Genomic DNA, 16488 nt, shown 5'->3' on the forward strand with positions numbered 1-16488 from the left:
TTGGATATGGTTTGATATTTGATGGTGCTTAAGTATTAGGCAGCCTTCCGCCCTCCCATGTTCATCTGAAAAGATGTGGTCTCCCTGCAGTTGTTGTCCCCAGACGAGAGTTCCCTTGTGCTTCCTCAGTTGAATCTCCTTAACTTGACGGGGGAGGGGCTGCCCGAGCTGCCACCCTCCCCAGCCCTATCCCAACTCATACTTATTTTACATATTAGATCTCTTGATCATGAAGATTGTTCTCACAGGGTGAGGTTCATCCATTATATTTTAAAATAGGAAGGTACAAATTACATATTTGAATTGCATCTATGTGCTGGATTCAAATGCCCCCCCCCCCCCTTCCTTTCTCAATTGTGCCCGTCAGCAGCTATTCTTAGGTTGCTGCCAATGGGTGTGACACATTAATTTCTTCTGTGGGGTACACTGGACTCCACAAGGATTCACATTGGGGTGTAGAGTAGGATCTTGATCTGAGGCACCAACCGGCTCAAAGCTTTTGACTGTTCCCAAGATGCTCAGCGCATCCTCCTCTATAACCCCGCTTCCATGAACAGGGAGCTCAGTTTGTAGTTGGTGCCTTCAGTAGCAGGCCACTTAACAGGGGCCTGCCTCAGGCAGCCTATTCTTAGCTATTAATTTTGACAAGAAAAGAAGAACTTGTTTTATGATAATCTACAAGGGCTGCAGCAGGCTAGGTCTAATAGACATCTTTACTGCAGCTTCATCACTCCCAGCGGCGCTGTATACTCCCGTGCCCTGGTTGCTGGGTCACTGCAGCGGAGGCTCCGGTTTCTTCCTAAGGTCAGTCACACACACACACCGCCCTTCCGGATCACGAGGCCGCTGATAAAGGGGAGCGTGGCCGTAGGGGGTGGGCCGTGTGCGCACTGGGGTGGACACTGATTACTGGGCAGCCGCTCCACTAGCCACCAGGTACAGTTAAGGAGCACAGGTCTGGGGGTTTTTCTCCTATATTAACCCAATTTTGTACTGCCCGCAGCGCATTGTGATAGGTAATAGGGCCTGATTCAGGTTGGATTGCAATCACAATAAGCGATCCAACTGCAAAAATTGCTAAGAGCATATGCATGTGCCTGCATGCGATCGCCTCTGCCTGTCAATCGGGGCAGGGGGGGAGAGTGGGGTCAGCAACACTCCATTTCCAAGTCAGGGATGGAGCAGTGCGGGGGCAAGGCTTCAAAATGGGGTCTGCAATGGAGGAGACACAGGGGGCGTGGTCACAGCGGCTGTATGACATCACATTCAGCCGCTGTGATCACAAAAATGGTGGCGGCTTCCTGCGCGCACATACAGTCTGCACCAGCAGGAGGCTACACCATTGTTTATGATCACGCTGAACTGCAGTGCGACTGCAATTACAGCATGGTCAAGAAGGGAGGTGTCATACTGGGTGGCCATGCCCTGTCACTGTGCAGGAGCCAGCACCGCTTACACACTAGTCCCCGGGTGCAGCCCCCAACCCCCGGGACACCCGGAGCAACAAAATGTAGATTCAGGCCACCAGGCCACGCCCCTACCTATGAAATCATGCCTCCTTTTTACCATTGCGCTGCTTATTTGCACGCACTGCATTACAATCTCCCTCGCCACCTCTCTGGGTGTCACCAGTGATAGTGACACCTCTGCCATGCTTGTAGCAGCTGGTCCAAAGATCTATGCCTCAAGCCCTGAGTGTTTGCCCTTGTGACTTGTTGATCATGATAGCGAAGCAGATGCTTACAGAAAACTGCAGGGGCTTAGATTGAAAATAAAAAAAATTGATGGGTATAAGGTAGAGAGGAGCGGGTTCGGTTCTCCGAGAACCGAATTCCCCACGAACTCCACGTTGTTTACACTGGTCTGAGGCAGGCTCGGTTGTTCCCGCCTGACTCGGAAAACCTGAACAAGGGAAAATGTCATCATCCCGCTGTCGGATTCTCGCGAGATTCGGATATTATATATAGAGCTGCGCGTTGCCGCCATTTTTACTCGTGCATTGAAGAGAGAGCGGAGAGGACGTGGCTATGTTCTCTCAGTGGAAATCTCAATATCAGTGCTCAGTATCAGTGGTTACTTATTGCTGCTCAGTAATACTAGTAGTGTGTCTCTCCTGCTCAGTGTCAGTTCTCAGTAGTATCCTCATCAGTGCTCAGTATCACTGCTCATTGTCTTGTGCTGCATTGTGGTGCTCAGCATACTACAGTACATTACTAATAGTCCAGTGCTGCATCTTGCTGCTCAGTGTCAGTTCTAGTATCCTCATCAGTGCTCACTATCACTGCTCATTGCATTGTGGTGTTCTGTATACTACAGTAATATAGTAACATAGTTTTTGAGGTTGAATAGAGGCAAATTGCCCATCGTGTTCAACCTGTTTTAAGTTGTGATGATTCTACATACTTGCTGAATAATGTTTTATGACTAGTTAGCTACTATAACTCATGTTACCCCCGGATTAACCTTGTTGATATTTTAAGTATTATAACCTTGGATAGCTTTTTCATTCAGAAATGTATCCATTCCTTTTTTAAATCCAATTACAGAGTCCGCCATTACCACCTTCCCTGGCAGGGAATTCCACATCCTGATTGCCCTAACAGTTAAGAACCCTTTCCTCCATTGCGTTCTGAACTTTCCTCCAGTCGCAGCGAGTGACCACGTGTTCTTTTAATAAATAATTCCTCTGATAACTCTTTGTTATGTATCTTTACATATTTGAAGATATTAATAATATCTCCTCTTAGGCACCTCTTTTCTAGTGTATACATATTCAGCCTAGTAAGTCTTTCCTTATAGTCCAGTACTTTTAGGCCTTTAATCAATTTAGTCTTCAGGATCTCTCGGACTTCCATGAGCAGCAGAGTAGTGCAATGGAAGGATGCTAGGCCCATAACCCAGAGGTCGATTGATCGAAACTATCCTCTGCTATGTGCATTTTTTTTTTATAATTAAAGTAATCAAAAACTGGGATTGATATTTTGGCTCTTTTATTTTTACTTAAAGTACAATAACTTTTATCATTTTAATTTGTTTTAATAGTATATTGACAGCATTGTTTTCTTTAAAAAATGCACTTAATTTTCTTTACCCTATTACTGAAATGGTAATTGACAAAAACAAACTACATTGTCACCAGAAGAGCAATGCAAAATGTACAAGTGATATATTAAAATCATCTTCCATCTTGAATTTCAATGATGCATTGGGACAACAATTTTGTGAGAAACATCTTCACCCATAAAGAAAGATTTTCTTAATTCCTTACCTGTGTGCTGATTAGATATTACCTTGTTTTCACATTAAACAGACTTCCACATGAGAAAGCAGCAAGGATGCAGTAACGTTTATGTTTCCTGGTGTCAACCTGTATTATTTCAGTAGACATTGAAATGAGGATGCATCTTGCTGCCTTTCCAATGTAGCAAGTTTAATTCAGTAATAGGTGAAAAAACATTCCTACAAAGGTGTTAATCAGAGACTTGGCTTTGTGGACACTTTTCAGAGAGCAAATTTGTTAGCATAAAAATAAAGTCAGAAAATGAAGAGCTGTTTAATCACTCAATTGGACTTTTCTGCCAGCATAATTTTTTTTTCTCTGCAACCCACTGCTAAATTGTGCTTCCTAGCTGTTTTTTATAAAATCACTTAATCAAATCTAACTCTGATTACATCAGAGAAGGCCAGGTACCCTACATCATAAGAGGGGGTTTGAAATTTTGACTTGTCTACTTAAAGATCACCAAAATCTGATCACAAGGTCAATTACATCCCTGGGTGGGATTGAACCACCAACCTTTTGGTTAATAGCCAAACATGCTAACCGATTGCACCACAGAGACACCTCGTAAAAGTTTATTCTGACAAAGGCTAATAAGCATCAATCTAGAACGTTTCCTAGAAAAACTTTAAAAAGTCAATAATCTGGAGAGTTTTTGTAAGAAACACATTGCTACTTTCCCATGATGAGTGAGTGCTTCAGGATCTCTTGCACTTACATAAGCAGCAGAGTACTGCAACGGAAGCATGCTGGGCCCATAACCCAGAGGTAGGCAGATTGAAACTATCTTCTGCTATATGCATTGTTTTTTGTTAATTAAAGTAATCCAAAACTGGGATTGATATTTTGGCTCTTTTATTTTTACTTAAAGTACAATAACTTTTACCATTTTAATTTGTTTTAATAGTATATTGACAGTATTGTTTTCTTTCAAAAATCCACTTAATTTTCTTTACCCTATTATTAAAATGGTAATTGACAAAAACAAACTACATTGTCACCAGAAGAGCAGTACAAAATGTACAAGTGATATATTAAAATCATCTTTCCACTTGAATTTCAATGATGCTTTGGTGCAACAATTTTTTGAGAAACATCTTCACCCATAAAGAAAGATTTTCTTAATTCCTTACCTGTGTGCTGATTAGATATCACCTTGTTTTCACATTAAACAGACTTCCCCATGAGGAAGCAGCAAGGATGCAGTGACGTTTATGTTTCCTGGTGTCAACCTGTATTATTTCAGTAGACATTGAAATGAGGATGCATCTTGCTGCCTTTCCAATGAAGCAAGTTTAATTCAGTAATAGGTGAAAAACCATTCCTACAAAGGTGTTAATCAGAGACTTGGCTTTGTGGACACTTTTCAGAGAGCAAATTTGTTAGCATAAACATAAAATCAGAAAATGAAGAGCTGTTTAATCACTCAATTGGACTTTTCTGCCAGCATAATTTTTTTTCTCTGCAACCCACTGCTAAATTGTGCTTCCTAGCTGTTTTTTATAAAATCACTTAATCAAATCTAACTCTGATTACATCAGAGAAGGCCAGGTACCCTACACCATAAGAGGGAGTTTGACATTTTGACTTGTCTACTTAAAGATTACCAAAATCTAATCACAAGGTCAATTACATCCATGGGTGGGATTGAACCACCAACCTTTTGGTTAATAGCCAAACATGCTAACCGATTGCACCACAGAGACACCTCGTAAAAGTATATACTGACAAAGGCTAATAAGCATTCATCTAGAACGTTTCCCAGAAAAACTTTAAAAAGTCAATAATCTGGAGAGTTTTTGTAAGAAACACATTGGTACTTTCCCATGATGAGTGAGTGCTTCAGGATCTCTTGCACTTACATGAGCAGCAAAGTACTGCAACGGAAGCATGCTGGGCCCATAACCCAGAGATAGGCAGATTGAAACTATCCTCTGCTATATGCATTGTTTTTTGTTAATTAAAGTAATCCAAAACTGGGATTGATATTTTGGCTCTTTTATTTTTACTTAAAGTACAATAACTTTTACCATTTTAATTTGTTTTAATAGTATATTGACAGTATTGTTTTCTTTCAAAAATCCACTTAATTTTCTTTACCCTATTATTAAAATGGTAATTGACAAAAACAAACTACATTGTCACCAGAAGAGCAGTACAAAATGTACAAGTGATATATTAAAATCATCTTTCCAGCTTGAAATTCAATGATGCTTTGGTACAACAATTTTGTGAGAAACATCTTCACCCATAAAGAAAGATTTTCTTAATTCCTTACCTGTGTGCTGATTAGATATCACCTTGTTTTCACATTAAACAGACTTCCCCATGAGGAAGCAGCAAGGATGCAGTGACGTTTATGTTTCCTGGTGTCAACCTGTATTATTTCAGTAGACATTGAAATGAGGATGCATCTTGCTGCCTTTCCAATGAAGCAAGTTTAATTCAGTAATAGGTGAAAAACCATTCCTACAAAGGTGTTAATCAGAGACTTGGCTTTGTGGACACTTTTCATAGAGCAAATTTGTTAGCATAAACATAAAATCAGAAAATGAAGAGCTGTTTCGTCACTCAATTGGACTTTTCTGCCAGCATAATTTTTTTTCTCTGCAACCCACTGCTAAATTGTGCTTCCTAGCTGTTTTTTTATAAAATCACTTAATCAAATCTAACTCTGATTACATCAGAGAAGGCCAGGTACCCTACACCATAAGAGGGGGTTTGAAATTTTGACTTGTCTACTTAAAGATCACCAAAATCTGATTACAAGGTCAAATACATCCCTGGGTGGGATTGAACCACCAACCTTTTGGTTAAAAGCCAAACATGCTAACCGATTGCGCCACATAGACACCTTGCAAAAGTAGATACTGACAAAGGCTAATAAGCATTCATCTAGAACGTTTCCTAGAAAAACTTTAAAAAGTCAATAATCTGGAGAATTTTTGTAAGAAACACATTGGTACTTTCCCATGATGAGTGAGTGCTTCAGGATCTCTTTCACTTACATGGGCTATTAACCAAAAGGTTGGTGGTTCAATCCCACCCAGGGATGTAATTGACCTTGTGATCAGATTTTGGTGATCTTTAAGTAGACAAGTCAAAATTTCAAACCCCCTCTTATGGTGTAGGGTACCTGGCCTTCTCTGACATAATCAGAGTTAGATTTAATTAAGTGATTTTATAAAAAACAGCTAGGAAGCACAATTTAGCAGTGGGTTGCAGAGAAAAAAATAACATTTTAAACCTACCGGTAAAATTTTTTTCTCGTAGTCCGTAGAGGATGATGGGGACTCCGTAAGGACCATGGGGGATAGACGGGCTCCGCAGCAGACATGGGCACTTTAAGAAAGACTTTAGATCTGGGTGTGCACTGGCTCCTCCCTCTATGCCCCTCCTCCATACCTCAGTTAGAGAAACTGTGCCCAGAGGAGACGGACAGTACGAGGAAAGGATTTTTGTTAATCCAAGGTCAAGATTCATACCAGCCACACCAATCACACCGTATAACTTGTGATATACTACCCAGTTAACAGTATGAAAACAACATAGCATCAGTCCAAGACCGATGAAAACTAACATATAACCCTTATGTAAGCAATAACTATATACAAGTCTTGCAGAAGTAGTCCGCACTTGGGACGGGCACCCAGCATCCTCTACGGACTACGAGAAAAAGATTTACCGGTAGGTTTAAAATCTTATTTTCTCTTACGTCCTAGAGGATGCTGGGGACTCCGTAAGGACCATGGGGATTATACCAAAGCTCCCAAACGGGCTCCTGCGGATGACTCTGCAGCACCGATTGAGCAAACAGGAGGTCCTCCTCAGCCAGGGTATCAAACTTATAGAACTTTGCAAAGGTGTTTGAACCCGACCAAGTAGCAGCTCGGCACAGCTGTAGTGCCGAGACCCCTCGGGCAGCTGCCCAAGAAGAGCCCACCTTCCTAGTGGAATGGGCCTTGACTGAATTAGGCAACGGCAATCCCGCCATAGAATGCGCCTGCTGAATCGTGTTACAGATCCAGAGAGCAATAGTCTGCTTTGAAGCAGGGGTGCCAATCTTGTTGGCTGCATACAGGACAAACAGTGCTTCTGTTTTTCTGACTCTAGCCGTTCTGGCCACGTAAATTTTCAAAGCCCTGACCACATCAAGGGACTCGGAATCCTCCAAGTCACGCGTAGCCACAGGCATCACGATAGGTTGGTTCATATGAAAGGATGAGTCCACTTTTAGCAGGAATTGAGGACGGGTCTGCAATTCCGCTCTATCCATATGGAAAACCAGATAGGGGATTTTATGTGATAAAGCTGCTAATTCCGACACTCGCCTAGCGGAAGCCAAGGCTAATAACATGACCACCTTCCAAGTGAGATATTTAAACTCCACCATTTTAAGTGGTTCAAACCATAACCTTAACACCACGTTAAGGTCCCAAGGGACCACCGGAGGTACAAAAGGAGGCTGAATATGCAGTACTCCCTTCACAAAAGTTTGTACTTACTTCAGGAAGAGAGGCCAATTCCTTTTGAAAGAAAATGGATAAGGCCAAAATCTGAACCTTAATAGAGCCTAATTTTAGGCCCAAATTCACTCCAGTTTGTAGGAAGTGAAGGAAGTGGCCCAGGTGGATTTCTTCCGTATGAGCATTCCTGGCCTCACACCAAGAAACATATTTTCGCCATATACAGTGATAATGTTTAGATGTCACGTCCTTCCTAGCCTTTATTAGCGTAGGAATGACCTCATCTGGAATACCCTTTTCCGCTAGGATCCGGCGTTCAACCGCCATGCCGTCAAACGCAGCCGCGGTAAGTCTTGGAACAGACAGGGCCCCTGTTGCAACAGGTCCTGTCTTAGAGGAAGTGGCCACGGATCTTCTGTGAGCATTTCCTGCAGATCTGGATACCAGGTCCTTCGCGGCCAATCTGAAACAATGAGAATTGTTCTTACTCCTCTTTTTCTTACTATTATCAACACCTTGGGTATGAGAGGTAGAGGAGGAAATACATAGACCGACCGGAACACCCACGGTGTCACTAGGGCGTCTACAGCTACTGCCTGAGGGTCTCTTGACCTGGTGCAATACCTCTGTAGCTTTTTGTTGAGGCGGGACGCCATCATGTCTATCTGGAACAGTCCCCACCGACTTGCAATCTGTGCGAAGACTTCCTGATGGAGTCCCCACTCTCCTGGATGTAGGTTGTGTCTGCTGAGGAAGTCTGCTTCCCAGTTGTCCACTCCCGGAATGAACACTGCTGACAGTGCGCTTACATGATTCTCCGTCCAGCGAAGAATTCTGGTGGCTTCCGCCATCGCCACTCTGCTCCTTGTGCCGCCTTGGCGGTTTACATGAACTACTGCGGTGACGTTGTCTGACTGGATCAGAACTGGTTGGTCGCGAAGTAAGGTCTCCGCTTGACATAGGGCGTTGTATATGGCCCTTAGCTCCAGGATGTTGATGTGAAGACAAGTCTCCTGACTTGACCAAAGACCTTGGAAATTTCTTCCCTGTGTGGCTGCTCCCCAACCTCGGAGGCTCGCGTTCGTGGTCACCAGGATCCAGTCCTGAATGCCGAACCTGCGGCCCTCTAGAAGGTGAGCACTCTGCAGCCACCACAGGAGAGATACCCTGGCCCTGGGGGACAGGGTGATCAACTGATGAATCTGTAGATGTGACCCGGACCACTTGTCCAGTAGGTCCCATTGCAAGATCCTCGCATAGAACCTGCCGAAGGGAATGGCCTCGTATGATGCCACCATCATTCCCAGGACTCGAGTGCAGTGATGCACTGACACCTGTTTTGGTTTCAATAGGTTCCTGACCAGAGTCATGAGTTCCTGGGCCTTTTCTATCGGAAGATAAACCCTTTTCTGGTCCGTATCCAGAATAATGCCCAAGCAAAGTCAGACGAGTCGTAGGAACCAACTGCGACTTCGGGATATTGAGAATCCAGCCGTGTTGCTGTAACACCTTCAGTGAAAGTTATACGCTGTTCAGCAACTGCTCTCTTGATCTCGCTTTTATGAGGAGATCGTTCAAGTACGGGATAATTGTGACACCTTGCTTTCGCAGGAGCACCATAATTTCCGTCATTACCTTGGTGAAAATTCTTGGAGAAAATTCTGGAGAGACCAAACGGCAACGTCTGAAATTGGTAATGACAATACTGTACCGCAAATCTTAGGTACGCCTGATGAGGTGGATAAATGAGTACATGAAGGTATGCATCCTTTATGTCCAGAGATATCATAAAATCCCCCCCTTCTAGGCTGGCGATGACCGCTCTTAGCGATTCCATCTTGAACTTGAACCTTTTCAAGTATAGGTTCAGGGATTTTAAATTTAATATGGGTCTGACCAAACCGTCCGGTTTTGGGACTACAAACAGGGTCGAATAATTTCCCTTTCCTTGTTGAAGCAGGGGAACCTTGACCACCACCTGTTGAAGATACAATTTGTGAATTGCATTTAACACTATCTCCCTTTCCTGGGGAGAAGATGGTAGGGCCGATTTGAAAAACCGGCGAGGAGGCACCTCTTCGAATTTCAGCTTGTAACCCTGAGAAACAATTTCTATTGCCTAGGGATCCACCTGCGAATGAACCCAGATGTGGCTGAAAACTCGAAGACGTGCCCCCAACTGGGCGGACTCCTTTAGCGGAGCCCCAGCGTCATGCAGTGGATTTTGTAGAGGCCGGGGAGGACTTCTGTTCCTGGGAACTAGCTGTGTTGTGCAGCTTCTTCCCTCTGCCCTTACCTCTGGCAAGAAACGACGCACCTCGTACTTTCTTGTTTCTCTGTGATCAAAAGGACTGCATTTGATAATGTGGTGCTTTCTTAGGCTGTGAGGGAATATAAGGCAAAAAATTTGATTTACCAGCTGTAGCTGTGGAGACTAGGTCCGAGAGACCTTCCCCAAACAATTCCTCACCCCTGTAAGGTAAAACCTCCATATGCCTTTTTGAGTCGGCATCACCTGTCCATTGCCGGGTCCATAGGACTCATCTAGCAGAAATCGACATAGCGTTTATTCTAGAACCCAGTAGACTAATGTCACTTTGAGCATCTCTCATATATAGGACAGCATCTTTTATATGCCCTATGGTCAATAACATAGCATCCTTATCTAGGGTCTCAATCTCTGCTGATAAGGTATCTGTCCATGCTGCCACCGCGCTACAACCCCGGCCGACGCAATTGCCGGTCTGAGTAAGGTACCAGAATGTGTGTAAATGGACTTTAGGGTAACCTCCTGCTTGCGGTCAGCAGGGTCCCTGATGGTAGCCGTATCCTGGGATGGCAGCGCTACCTTTTTGGATAAGCGTGTCAATGCTTTATCCACCCTAGGGGAGGATTCCCACCGTATCCTGTCCATTGGCGGGAAAGGATACGCCATAAGAATCCTTTTGGGAATCTGTAGCTTTTTGTCTGGAGATTCCCAAGCTTTTTCACATAATTCGTTCAACTCATGTGAGGGGGGAAAGGTTATCTCAGGTTTCTTTCCCTTATACATGTGTACCCTCGTGTCAGGGACAGGGGACTCTGTGATGTGCAAAACATCTTTTAGTGCAATAATCATATATCGAATACATTTAGCCAATTTTGGCTGTAACTTTGCATCATAGTAGTCGACACTGGAGTCAGAATCCGTGTCGGTATCTGTGTCAACTATTTGGGATAGTGGGCGCTTTTGAGACCCGAAGGTCCCTGCGACATAGGGACAGGCATGGGTTGACTCCCTGACTGTTCCCTAGCTTCAGCTTTGTCTAATCTCTTGTGTAATAAGTTTACATTAGCACTTAAAACATTCCACATATCCATCCAGTCAGGTGTCGGCGTTGTCGATGGAGACACCACATTAATTTGCTCCTGCTCCTCTCTAGGAGAGCCTTCTACCTCAGACATGTCGACACACGTGTACCGACACACCATACACTCAGGGAATCCTCTTATCTGAGGACAGTTCCCCAACAAGGCCCTTTGGAGAGACAGAGAGAGAGAGTATGCCAGCACACACCCCAGCGCTATATGACCCAGGAAAAAAACACAATAATTTTATGTTTACCCAGTAGCGCTGTATTTCCATATATATATGCGCCTAATTATGTGCCCCCCTCTTCTTTAAGACCCTCTTTCTACCGTGGTATAAGCAGGGGAGAGTCCGTGGAGCTTCCCCTCAGCGGTGCCGTGGAGAAAATGGCGCTGGTGAGTGCTGAGGGAGAAGCCCCACCCCCTCAGCGACGGGCTTCTGTCCCGCTCAAATATAGTAAAAAAATGGCGGGGGCTCTTATATATATATATACAGTGCCTAGCTGCATATATATTTAATTTGCCAAAGAGAGGTCTATATTGCTGCCCAGGGCGTCCCCCCTGCGCCCTTCACCCTTACACTGACTGCCGTGTGAGAGGTGTATGGGAGCAATGGAGCACAGCTTTACTGCTGTGCGTTACCTCAGTAAAGATCATGAAGTCTTCCGCCGCCTCTGAAGTCTTCTTTTCTTCTCATACTCACCCGGCTTCTATCTTCCGGCTCTGCGAGGGGGACGGCGGCGCGGCGCTGGGACGGACGGCGAGGGTGAGACCTGCGTACCGATCCCTCTGGAGCTAATGCTGTACAGTAGCCTAAGAAGCAGAGCCTATCAACTCACAGAAGTAGGTGTGCATCTCTCCCCTCCGCCCCTCGATGCAGAGAGTCTGTTGCCAGCAGGCTCCCTGAAAATAAAAAAATCTAACAAATATACTTTCTGTCAGGAAACTCAGGAGAGCTCCCTGAAAAGCACCCAGTCTCCTCTGGGCACAGTAGTAAACTGAGGTCTGGAGGAGGGGCATAGAGGGAGGAGCCAGTGCACACCCAGATCTAAAGTCTTTCTTAAAGTGCCCATGTCTCCTGCGGAGCCCGTCTATCCCCCATGGTCCTTACGGAGTCCCCAGCATCCTCTAGGACGTAAGAGAAAAATTATGCTGGCAGAAAAATCCAATTGAGTGATTAAACAGCTCCAGAGCTGCTCTGTAAGGCAAGTAAAAGGGTGTGGGCCCTGCAGCACTACCTGTAGTTTGCATTGTGCATTGGAAGCCTAGTTTGCTGTCTGTTTCCACTTCTTTTTTCTTGAGCCCCTCCCGTCTATACCCTTGTGCACTATCCTGACTTCTCCTCCCGTCTGCTTACTTTGTGCCTTCCAAAGCACAATGCAAACTACAGGTAGTGCTGCAGGGCCCACACCCTTTTACTTGCCTTACAGAGCAGCTCTTGAGCTGTTACAGTGCCCAGCTGCTGCAAGAAATCAGCGTGAATGCTTCAGGGGCTGGGGCATGGCCAACATGAGCCCCACACCGAAGGAGGGTGGGGGTGTTTAATGCGAACTAGGGGTCTCGCACAATGCGAACTACAGGTAGTGCTGCAGGGCCCACACCCTTTTACTTGCCATACAGAGCAGCTCTGGAGCTGTTACAGTGCCCAGCTGCTGCAAGAAATGTGAACTAGGGGTCATCCAAGTGCCGCAAAAGGCCGCCATGCCCTGCACGCCCCTTTTCTCTTTTCATATGCAGACGAGGGTTGAAGCCAACTTTGACCCACTGCTTGGATGACATCGCCATATGCAAATCCATCTGCTGCAGGCCTTCCCCCAGGAATGCTTGCACTAGTTGTTGCATTTGGTTTGTTGTTTGGGGGTGCTTCAGTATTAGGCAGCCTTCTGCCCTCCCATGTTCATCTGAAAATATGTGTTCTCCCTGCAGTTGTTGTCCCCAGATGAGAGTTCCCTTGTGCTGCCTCAGTTGAATCTCCTTTACTTGACAGAGATGTGCCTGAGCAGAGGCCCTCCCCAGCCCTATCCCAAATCATACTTATTTTGCATAGGAGATACCATGGTCATGAAGACTGTTCTCCCAGGGAGCGGTTCATTCATTGCATTCTGGGTATGCTGACCCCTGTGATTTCCCCAAATGTGGGAAACTCGACTGCATTATTTAATGCGAACTAGGGGTCATCCAAGCACCGCAAAAGGCCGCCATGCCCTGCATACCCCTTTTCTCTTTTCATAAGCAGACGAGGTTTGAAGCCAACTTTGACCCACTGCTTGGATGACATCACTTGCTGCCTTTCCAATGAAGCAAGTTTAATTTAATAATAGGTGAAAAACCATCCCTACAAAGGTGTTAATCAGATACTTGGCTTTGTGGACACTTTTCAGAGCACAAATTTGTTAGCATAAAATAAAGCCAGAAAATGAAGAGCTGTTTAATCACTCAATTGGATTTTTCTGCCAGCATATTTCTTTTTCTCTGCAACCCACTGCTAAATTGTGCTTCCTAGCTGTTTTTATAAATTCACTGAATCAAATCTAACTCTGATTACATCAGAGAAGGCCAGGTACCCTACACCATAACAGGGGGTTTGAAATTTTGACTTGTCTACTTAAAGATCACCAAAATCTGATAACAAGGTCAATTAAGTCCCTGGGTGGGATTGAACCACCAACCTTTTGGTTAATAGCCTTACTGATTGCGCCACAGCAACACTTTGCAAAAGTCCATACTGACAAAGGCTAATAAGCATTCATCTAGAACGATTCCTAGAAACATTTTAAAAAGTCAATAATGTGGAGAGTTTTTGTAAGATGTTTCTTCCATCAACCAATGAAGAAACACATTGGTACTTTCCCATGATGAGTGAGTGCTTCAGGATCTTTTGCACTTACATGTGCAGCAGAGTACTGTAATGGAAGTGCTGGGTCCATAATCCATAACCCAGAGGTAGGCAGATTGAAACTATCCTCTGCTATATGCATTTTTCTTTGTTAATTAAAGTAATCCAAAACTGGGATTGATATTTTTGCTCTTTTATTTTTACTTAAAGTACAATAACTTTTACCATTTTAATTTGTTTTAATAGTATATTGACAGTATTGTTTTCTTTCAAAAATCCAATTAATTTTCTTTACCCGATTATTAAAATGGTAATTGACAAAAACAAACTACATTGTCACCAGAAGAGCAATACAAAATGTACAAGTGATATATTAAAATCATCTTTCCAGCTTGAATTTCAATGATGCATTGGGGCAACGATTTTGTGAGAAACATCTTCACCCTTAAATAAAGATTTTCTTAATTCCTTACCTGTGTGCTAATTAGATATCACCTTGTTTTCACATTAAACAGACTTCCACATGAGAAAACAGCAAAGATGCAGTGGCGTTAATGTTTCCTGGTGTCAACCTGTATTATTTCCGTAGATATTGAAATGAGGATGCATCTTGCTGCCTTTCCAATGAAGCAAGTTTAATTTAGTAATAGGTGAAAAACCATCCCTACAAAGATGTTAATCAGATACTTGGCTTTGTGGACACTTTTCAGATAACAAATTTGTTATCATAAAAATAAAGCCAGAAAATGAAGAGCTGTTTAATCACTCAATTGGATTTTTCTGCCAGCATTTTTCTTTTTCTCTGCAACCCACTGCTAAATTGTGCTTCCTAGCTGTTTTTTTTTATAAAATCACTTAATCAAATCTAACTCTGATTACATCAGAGAAGGCCAGGTACCCTACACCATAAGAGGGGGTTTGCAATTTTGACTTGTCTACTTAAATATCACCAAAATCTGATCACAAGGTCAATTACGTCCCTGGGTGGGATTGAACCACCAACCTTTTGATAAATAGCTGAACACACTAACCGATTGCGCCACAGAGACACTTTGCAAAAAGTACATACTGACAAAGACTAATAAGCATTCATCTAGAACGTTTCCTAGAAAAACTTTAAAAAGTCAATAATCTGGAGAGTTTTTGTAAGATGTTTCTTCCAGCAACCAATGAAGAAACACATTGGTACTTTCGCATGATGAGTGAGTGCTTCAGGATCTCTTGCACTTACATGTGCAGCAGAGTACTGCAATGGAAGCATGCTGGGCCCATAACCCAGAGGTAGGCAGATTGAAACTATCCTTTGCTATATGCATTATTTTTTTGTTCATTAAAGTAATCCAAAACTGGGATTGATATTTTAGCTTTTATTTTTACTTAAAGTACAATAACTTTTACCATTTTAATTTGTTTTAATAGTATATTGACAGTATTGTTTTCTTTCAAAAATCCAAGCCACTGCATCTTTGCTGTTTTCTCATATGGAAGTCTGTTTAATGTGAAAACAAGGTGATATCTAATTAGCACACAGGTAAGGAATTAAGAAAATCTTTATTTAAGGGTGAAGATGTTTCTCACAAAATCGTTGCCCCAATGCGTCATTGAAATTCAAGCTGGAAAGATGATTTTAATATATCACTTGTACATTTTGTATTGCTCTTCTGGTGACAATGTAGTTTGTTTTTGTCAATTACCATTTTAATAATCGGGTAAAGAAAATTAATTGGATTTTTGAAAGAAAACAATACTGTCAATATACTATTAAAACAAATTAAAATGGTAAAAGTTATTGTACTTTAAGTAAAACTAAAAGCTAAAATATCAATCCCAGTTTTGGATTACTTTAATGAACAAAAAAAAATGCATATAGCAAAGGATAGTTTCAATCTGCCTACCTCTGGGTTATGGGCCCAGCATGCTTCCAGTGCAGTACTCTGCTACACATGTAAGTGCAAGAGATCCTGAAGCACTCACTCATCATGCGAAAGTACCAATGTGTTTCTTCATTGGTTGCTGGAAGAAACATCTTACAAAAACTCTCCAGATTATTGACTTTTTAAAGTTTTTCTAGGAAACGTTCTAGATGAATGCTTATTAGTCTTTGTCAGTATGTACTTTTTGCAAAGTGTCTCTGTGGCGCAATCGGTTAGTGTGTTCAGCTATTAATCAAAAGGTTGGTGGTTTAATCCCACCCAGGGACGTAATTGACCTTGTGATCAGATTTTGGTGATATTTTAGTAGACAAGTCAAAATTGCAAACCCCCTCTTATGGTGTAGGGTACCTGGCCTTCTCTGATGTAATCAGAGTTAGATTTGATTAAGTGATTTTATAAAAAAACAGCTAGGAAGCACAATTTAGCAGTGGGTTGCAGAGAAAAAGAAAAATGCTGGCAGAAAAATCCAATTGAGTGATTAAACAGCTCTTCATTTTCTGGCTTTATTTTTATGATAACAAATTTGTTCTCTGAAAAGTGTCCACAAAGCCAAGTATCTGATTAACATCTTTGTAGGGGTGGTTTTTCACCTATTACTAAATTAAACTTGCTTCATTGGAAAGG

At 42.9% G+C, this 16488-nt stretch overlaps 1 non-coding gene and 1 pseudogene across 1 annotated transcript; one reads left to right on the top strand and one right to left on the bottom strand.

Annotated features, from left to right (window-relative positions):
- Nucleotides 1-3768: 3768 nt before the first annotated feature.
- TRNAN-AUU (transfer RNA asparagine (anticodon AUU)) lies at nt 3769-3842 on the bottom strand. Its single transcript has one exon. It is a non-coding gene; the product is annotated as a tRNA-Asn (tRNA).
- A 9282-nt stretch (nt 3843-13124) lies between these two features.
- On the top strand, nt 13125-13303 carry LOC135016745 (U1 spliceosomal RNA; annotated as a pseudogene).
- Nucleotides 13304-16488: the final 3185 nt, after the last annotated feature.

The sequence above is a fragment of the Pseudophryne corroboree genome, unplaced genomic scaffold, assembly GCF_028390025.1.
Source record: "Pseudophryne corroboree isolate aPseCor3 unplaced genomic scaffold, aPseCor3.hap2 scaffold_302, whole genome shotgun sequence".
In the NCBI taxonomy this organism is placed as follows: Eukaryota; Metazoa; Chordata; class Amphibia; order Anura; family Myobatrachidae; genus Pseudophryne; species Pseudophryne corroboree.